The sequence below is a fragment of the Tupaia chinensis genome, unplaced genomic scaffold (genome assembly GCF_000334495.1).
Source record: "Tupaia chinensis unplaced genomic scaffold, TupChi_1.0 Scaffold000381_1, whole genome shotgun sequence".
Lineage (NCBI taxonomy): Eukaryota > Metazoa > Chordata > Mammalia > Scandentia > Tupaiidae > Tupaia > Tupaia belangeri.
The window spans coordinates 960,529-969,467 of record NW_006159883.1 but is presented as its reverse complement, the minus strand read 5'-3'; the positions used below and the strand labels follow the sequence as shown (position 1 = coordinate 969,467).

The 8,939-nt window shown below is 41.7% G+C and overlaps 1 pseudogene; it reads left to right on the top strand.

Moving 5' to 3' along the window:
- The first annotated feature begins 7,371 nt into the window (after window positions 1-7,371).
- The window catches only part of LOC102494506 (heterogeneous nuclear ribonucleoprotein A1-like), a 2,438-nt pseudogene continuing 870 nt past the window's right edge, over window positions 7,372-8,939 (top strand).

Genomic DNA, 8,939 nt, shown 5'->3' with positions numbered 1-8,939 from the left:
TGCTATCAATCATAAAAGTCTACCAATTTCATTTTTTTGCATTTTCAATTCCATAATAATTAATATTGATAATGACAAAAGGCATTTTAAGCACTTCAAAATTCCTTATGACCTATCAAAAAGTAACACAATATTCATTTTGAGGTAAATTTTATTATGCAGTATTATAAACCTTTAACTGATCAGCTAATTGAACATAGTTTATTTGCTCCCATTTCCAACATAAAATCTCTCTTCCCCAAAGCCTTGATTGCCTTGAGAGGTAATCAGCTTGACTAGAGCAAGAGGAGTGTATGAGAATCACAACGATAGCACTCCTCTTGTCCTTTGCCATACCACACAGGCAGAGTGTACAACCCAGGAGAAAGGGCCTAGGTGCAGAGAATGAGAAGATGGGATGCAGACTTGGACCAGAGTGTGAGGGTACAGAAGAGAAAAGCGGGGATCTTTGCAGAGAGAATGCAGCTACATGGATAGAGCTGCAGGAATGTCAGAGATCCCAGAATGCTGTGATCCAGAGTGGAGGTTCTGGATCCCCAACTCTTCTACTGAACAGCAATGGAGACAGGAGTGAGAAACTTGTAAGCTAGAGAATGCGACTTGTGGTTACGTAGATGGCAACATGACTCAGAAAACACAGGAGAAACTATGAAAGTCCCTGTTCAGGAAAATCCTGCAAAGGGAGAGAGTTCAGGGGATACTTACCTGGTCAGAGCATCGGAGGAGTGGAGTAAAGCAGCTTTTCACTGAGGGCGAAGTAAATGGACCTGCACAGAATTAGAGCGAAACCTTTTTCCGCAGAGGAACTGTGGAACTGGAGAAGCAGAACTAGGAAGGAAGCAAACTGAATTGACTGAGGAAAGACCTTGGTCTCGAAAACCCAGGACTAACAGGGCTGAGGACAATAAACGGCATCACAATAGAGAGCACAAAGAAGCAATGAGGGCCAGGTCATTAGGCTTGAGAGGTGGCAGTGTCACTGATCTCAGTTTCAACTGGCTGGAAAATTGAGTTTTCTTCACAAGGGGAACATGGTCATTACTTACTTCAATGGTCCTCCAAGTGTGAGGACTTGTCCAGCAGCACCAAAATCACCCAAGAAAGTGTAAGAAATGTAAATCACTGAGCTAACCGGTGGCATGGATGTTGGGGTGGCTGGGTCCCACAAGGCTGTGAGGTTTGAGTGAAGTCCTGGAGACTCAAAAAACTCACCAGCTACATGTGCATGTGTGCCCCAAATCCTGAGAGAAAAATGGAGGAATAGGATTGTGGTATGACTGTACACACTGGAGGTGATTTCTCACTTTTCCTCTCTCTCCCTCTCTCGTCTGTCTCTCTTCAGTGAGCACACACACCCAACAGCAAAAACTAAAAAATAATAATAATAACAAGTGCAAATGATCAGCCCTCACTTTACATTCTGAATCAAAGTCCTTGGATGTGGGACCTAGCCATCTATGTTCAATAAGCAAACCAGATTATTCTAATGATGCTAGGTTTGAGGACCCTTGGCTTACTTGCATAAGCCTTGAACGACAGTCTTAGTTGTCTCAACTATAGCAGACATACCTGGGAAGAATGCTATTGGGGAAAGTAGAGAACCCCACACACTAGAGATGCAACTGTTGAGAAGACATATACCCTCCTTTTGATCCAATAAGCTATTGGAGATAAGTGGTATTTGCAGATCTGGTGAAGTCTTTTTCTATTACCAGGCTACTCTGACTAGGGAGACCCATTTCCCCTACTTCTCCATGTTCTTCTGTGGCTCAGGAAAGAAGGAATATCTTGCCTACATTGCACTCTCCTCAAAAAGTATCTTCTTCCTCTTTCTCATTCACTTACTTGATAAGCTCATTGGTGAAAGAGAGCCTGGTATGGGTTGTACTTTGGTAGAGGAGAGTGCGAAGTGATCAGCTCTCTCTCCCTAGTCCATCCCTCTGTAGTCCCTATGCCACCTCTCAGCTCTCCCTTTTTCTTGGCCCTTCTCCATTCCTGACCACCTGTGCTTGGACATGATAACGAGCCCTCCACATTGAGGTTCCATATACCCAGGTGGGTCTTCTATCTCTGACCCAGCTTCTCAGTCTGCAGGTGGCTAAGTAAAGAAGAATGTTACTTGCAACTTTAGAAAGAGGAAGGAAGGAAACACCTGGGATCTAAATTTTCTTCATTTCTGATTTACCTTTAATACAACCAATACTGTTCCCCACTTGGCTCCCTGTGTCTGATCTAACAGAACACAAATATAAATACTTTCAGAGGCCAGGAAGTAACCAAGGTGAAATTAATGAACCGTTGCACCATGAGAAGTGAAAAGAATGTCTTTTTTTTTTTTAGAGGTTTTCGCTATGTGAAAAGAATGTCTTGTTTTTTTTTTAGAGGTTTTCACTATAGGGCGCGTGCGCTCGCCAGACAGAGAGAGACATAGAGACAGAAAGCTAGAAATCACCCCCCAGAGGGGATGGTTACGCCGCAATCCCTTCTCCTCCATTCTCCTCTCGGGATCTTGGGCATGCACGCACACGCGCCCGGCGTGAGTTTTAAGCCACCGGGTCCAGGACGTGAACCATGGTCGACTACGTGGGAGTCCAGCGACATAGCCATTACGCTAACTGCTGGTTCCCAAGAATGTCTTAATTTAGTGAGAATACGCCCTGCTAAAGGTGTTTTTAAAGTAATATAAAATTCAGTTTGGGATAGATTTTATTTCCTAGTACAATAAGGATGAAATATTAAACTTTTAGGCTATAATTCGATGATCTTTCTTAAGTGTTAATTGGTACTCCCTCTAATGCTTGGTAGCAATCCTGCTATATTTGCCAGAATATTTTATTTATCAAAACAATTGAGCCACAAAACAGCTGAATTTGCTGAGATAAACCATAGAATGGTATTTAGGTTAATGACTAAATTTTATTCCACATGAAAAATGATTTTAAATTTAACTTCACTCCCCTTTTTTCCCTTAAGGTCGTAATAAAATTTCTGGTATAAAATAATTCATTGCATAGCCTCAGCATGTAAAGTGTAGGATCTTAAAATATTAGAGCTAGAAGCAACTTCAAACATCAAACAGCACAAGCTGTGTATTATTTCACTTGCTCATTCGTTTATGTGTTTAGTCACGTAGTCACTCACTGAACATTTCTGTATGGGCTAGGCCAGATAATAGGCTAAGTGATAAAGATATAAGAAATAAAAAAACTAGGCCCTATCCTCTAAGAACTCATAGTCCAATGCGGGAGGGGGACATATCATAATACAATGTGAAATGGTTCACATGTACAAAGTCCAGTTTGAATTGAATTCTTTTTCATTTTTTGGGGGGGGATGGATAAACAAATTTATTTGTAAATTAAATTTAGTTAACATGCATAATTAACCTAAAAACTTCAATAGAAGGATAAATCTTAAGAAGAAGACATCTGCATTTGAGCTGGGAGCGATCGCTTCCAGGGGCTGGGACAACTTATTTAATGACTGCAGTAAGTTATATAGCCTCAGCTAGGTGCTGCTTTATAGTGTGCTCATTCTACTCACTGTGTTTTATGCCTAAAGTCAGACGTGTGTTCACAGATATCTGTATCAGCTGAACTTGCTATTGATGGTATTTAGATTAAGATTTTTATTTTGTGACTCACTAAAATATGAAACACACACACACGCACATGGAAAGCAACTGTAGATACGAGACAGTGTGGGAGGAGAGTGGGAAATGGCAAAGGATGAGAAGTAGGGAATCAAAGGGGGAAGCAAAATATATAAGAAAAAATAAATATATAAAATAAAATATAATCTTTCAAAAAAAAAAAAAAGAAGAAGGAGGATAAATTTTAAAACGACTGAGGAGGCCATCTTTGTACAAAGTGGTTTTCCCAGGATAGTAACCAAATGTAACCTAACCCAATAACATCTCAATTGGCAGAGGTTCAATATGCTGGAGTTAAGCTCCTCCCCTATAGCAAGTTTACAGTAAGTGTTATTATAATATAAATTCCACAAGAAAAAGAACTTAGGCATTGTTTCCTTTCATCAGTGGTTAAAAAAAAAAAAAAAAAACTCAACCTAGTTAGGAAACCAACTACTACACAATGAAATGTGCACTAGCTAGTTCAGAATATCAGTAACAAATGATGCTAGTGTAAATAACTTGCATTTTAGTCTAAAGCCCTTATAAGCAAAATTTCCCCGTTAGTGTTTGCATTTATCAGCTAGAGGGTTAGTCAGCATGTGTTAGAATGCAAACTTATGCAAGGTATATGATGCACATAACATTTTACTACTGTGGAAACAAGTGCAGTCTAATCAGGAAAAGACCAGCTGGACTCTTAATTTAAATAGGTTGACACTACAATATATAAAATATCTGTTATAAATGCACAGGGTGTATTCTATAACTGCCAGGTTTACTTTCTTATTTTTTTTTCCTTTCTTTTTCTTTTTTTTTTTTAGGAAACTGTAAGTTATACCATGGTTAATATTTTTATCTTCCTCCTTGAAAAAGCCTACATTCTATCACAGTGAAAAAGCCCACATTCTGTCTGGTCAGACTTAACAGCCCCCATTGTTAAACACTTGGATCAAGTCGTGACCAGTTTTATCGCAAAGGGACCCTGTCTACATTTATTTATCAATTCTAGTAAATTAATAGTTACCCAATAAGTCATTGATGTATAGAAACATGCATCGTGAGAAGCAAAAAATATTACCTATCCCTTCTGCTGTTAGCACTTGTCAACCATGAGAAACAGTGCTCCCATCCCTAAGGTCTGTGAAAACTCACTTTTCACATTCATCCTGAGTGAAAGATGGAATGACTTAAGTACAAATGCAACTATTATCAACAACTTCTTATGCAAAAAATCACACATTAAACCCAAGTATTTACAGAATTTACTACAAAACGCCATAAAAACTCTCTTCACTTAAGTTCTCTCCATATCTGAAAAGTCAACTGATGTCTTTGGGCATGATGATGACTCTCCTAGCGTAGATGGCACAGATGAGTGTCTTCAAACAAGCCCACCAGGTACGCTTCACAAGTGATTTCTCACTTTCTGTCTCTCTGTTTCTCTCTGGGCAGGTTTCAAAGTCCTGGGAGTCTCCCTCACCAACTTCTGCAAAGGCAGCTTCTAGATGAGCAGCGTGGTGGATTTCTAGTAACACCGAAGCTCTCCAAGTGCCATGGTCCAGAGCCTGTAGCAATGTTTCTTCACCATGCCAGGAGAGGGGACACTCTGGCAGTTTTAATAACCAGTTCTGGGACAAGCAGTTGGTGTAATGGCTATGTCGCTGGACTCCCATGTAGTAAACTGTGATTCGAGTCCCAGACCCAGTGGCTTAAACTCATGCCGGGCACGTGTGCATGCATACCCAAGATCCTGAGAGGAGAATGGAGCAGAAGAGATTGCAGCGTGGCCATCCCCCCTGAGGGGTGATTTCTCACTTTCTGTCTCTCTGTTTCTCTCTATCATTCTGGCGTGCATATGTGCCCTATAGCAAAAACCAGCTAGTTCTTTGGCGGGTGGAAGGGGGGCGGAAGAGGGGGTTCCTACCAGGGGATTTACAAGCAGTCTTCTTGGTTCAATGGGGAACTTTTAGGCCACAACTGCAGAACTCTTTTCTTTGTCCCCCTTGGGGTGTGTGGTCTTACTGGAGAAAGAGACAGAGATAGTGAGAGGGAAAGTGAGAACTCATCCCCCAGGGGAGATGGCCACACAATAATCCCTTTTCCTCCCAGGATCTTGGACACATACACAAATGCACCTGGCACAATTTCCAGCCCCCAGGTCTGGGACTTGAACCATGGTTGGCCATGTGGGAGTCTAGTGAAAAAAAAAAAACAAACATTTTTGTTATAGGATGTGTGCACTCACTATGTGGTAGGAAGGCCTTCCAGGACAAAGGATTTTTGTTAAAGGATGTGTGCACTTACTATGTGGTAGGAAGGCCTTCCAGGACAAAGGAAGATAACGGGACATGCTTAAAATTTCAGTACACATGTACAGCCAGGGGTGACCTTGTAGCCCTCTCCCCATAGCAACTTAGCAACTCTCAGTGACCCTGTAGTCCTGATAGCAACTTAGCAACTCTGTAACTTTTGTATGCTTGCGGATCTGACAGTCTAGAGGTTCAGTACATACCTGCATGATTCTGTAAGCAATTTTATCATTTAAATTACCTCATATAAGTTATCCAATCAAGAGTATGTAAAGGTGTGTATGACCATATATGAGATAAAAAGAAGGTAGAACGGATAAAAAGGGAAGCCCCAAGAAATCTGGGGCTCAGTCTTTGGATGTGAATCTGCTGAGCCAGTGCTAGCACATGAATAGGTTGCTGATCTCCTGCAAAAGCCTCAGTGTCCTGTCTCTCTCTCCCTTGCTGAGAATCCTGATATAGTCAGAGACAGAGAGACAGAAAGTGAGAAATCACCCCCCAGGGAAGATGGCCATGCAGTAATCCCTTTTTCCTCCATTCTCTTCTCAGGATTTTGGGTTCCCACACACTTGAACTACAAGTTGCAGGTCCAGGACTCAAATTATTGTCAGCTGTATGGGAGCCTAACAATGTAACCATTACACTACCTGCTGGTCCTTCTTACCATTTTTAAAAAGCGCTATTAAAGGGTCAGAAGATTGCATAGTGGCTACGTAACTGGATTCCCATGTGGTCGATCATGGTTTGAGTCTCGGACCCAGTAACTTGAAACTCATGCCAGTATGTGCGTACCCATGATCCCAGGAGGAGAATAGAGAAGAGATTGCAGCATGGCCATTCCCACAGGGGATGATTTTTTCCTCTCTCTGTATCTCTATTTCTGGCAAGCACACATGCCCTAAGGCAAAAACCTCTACCCTCTCCCCAACTCCCCCCCTAAAAAAAAAACACTATTGAAGTATAATTGAGATATGATACTCATTTTAAGTATGGCCATTTGCATTCAGTAATGCTTAGTCTTGCAATGACCATCATAATCAAGTGTTAAAATACTTCCAGTTTCCCAAAGTTCTCTTACATCCCTTTCCAGTCAGTTTCTGGAAACCTCAGGCAACCACTGATCTGTATTCTGAACTTTATGTCTCTTGTAGGATTTCATATGAGTGAATCATACAGTTATCTTTCACTTAGCATATTTTTGAGTTTCACCCATGTTTTTGCATGTATTGGTAACTTTTTCCTTTTTATTGCTCATCAGTGTTCCATTGCATACTATTAACCCACCATATCTACAGCGTCCACATTTTTGTATGCAATTACTCACACGTCAAAAATATTTGAGATGGAGATACATTTGTTAGATTACTCTTTTCTGCCTGTGGACGCCACGGAGGAAGCATCGTTGAACTCTCTCTTCCCACTGCCATCATGTCTAAGTCGGAGTCTCCCCAAGAGCTGGAACAGCTGCAGAAACTCTTTATCAGAGGGTTGAGCTTTGAAACAACAGATGAGAGCCTGAGGAGCCATTTTGAGCAATGGAGAATGCTCACAGACTATGTGGTAATGTGAGATCCGAACACCAAGCGCTCCAGGGGCTTTATGTTTGTCACGTATGCCTTATGTTTGTCACGTACGCCACTGTGGAGGAGGTAGATGCAGCCACGAATGCAAGGCCACACAAGGTGGATGGAAGAGTTGTTGAACCAAAGGTCTCTCTCTCCCTTGCTGAGAATCCTGATATAGTCAGAGACAGAGAGACAGAAAGTGAGAAATCACCCCCCAGGGAAGATGGCCATGCAGTAATCCCTTTTTCCTCCATTCTCTTCTCAGGATTTTGGGTTCCCACACACTTGAACTACAAGTTGCAGGTCCAGGACTCAAATTATTGTCAGCTGTATGGGAGCCTAACAATGTAACCATTACACTACCTGCTGGTCCTTCTTACCATTTTTAAAAAGCGCTATTAAAGGGTCAGAAGATTGCATAGTGGCTACGTAACTGGATTCCCATGTGGTCGATCATGGTTTGAGTCTCGGACCCAGTAACTTGAAACTCATGCCAGTATGTGCGTACCCATGATCCCAGGAGGAGAATAGAGAAGAGATTGCAGCATGGCCATTCCCACAGGGGATGATTTTTTCCTCTCTCTGTATCTCTATTTCTGGCAAGCACACATGCCCTAAGGCAAAAACCTCTACCCTCTCCCCAACTCCCCCCCTAAAAAAAAAACACTATTGAAGTATAATTGAGATATGATACTCATTTTAAGTATGGCCATTTGCATTCAGTAATGCTTAGTCTTGCAATGACCATCATAATCAAGTGTTAAAATACTTCCAGTTTCCCAAAGTTCTCTTACATCCCTTTCCAGTCAGTTTCTGGAAACCTCAGGCAACCACTGATCTGTATTCTGAACTTTATGTCTCTTGTAGGATTTCATATGAGTGAATCATACAGTTATCTTTCACTTAGCATATTTTTGAGTTTCACCCATGTTTTTGCATGTATTGGTAACTTTTTCCTTTTTATTGCTCATCAGTGTTCCATTGCATACTATTAACCCACCATATCTACAGCGTCCACATTTTTGTATGCAATTACTCACACGTCAAAAATATTTGAGATGGAGATACATTTGTTAGATTACTCTTTTCTGCCTGTGGACGCCACGGAGGAAGCATCGTTGAACTCTCTCTTCCCACTGCCATCATGTCTAAGTCGGAGTCTCCCCAAGAGCTGGAACAGCTGCAGAAACTCTTTATCAGAGGGTTGAGCTTTGAAACAACAGATGAGAGCCTGAGGAGCCATTTTGAGCAATGGAGAATGCTCACAGACTATGTGGTAATGTGAGATCCGAACACCAAGCGCTCCAGGGGCTTTATGTTTGTCACGTATGCCTTATGTTTGTCACGTACGCCACTGTGGAGGAGGTAGATGCAGCCACGAATGCAAGGCCACACAAGGTGGATGGAAGAGTTGTTGAACCAAAGAGGGCT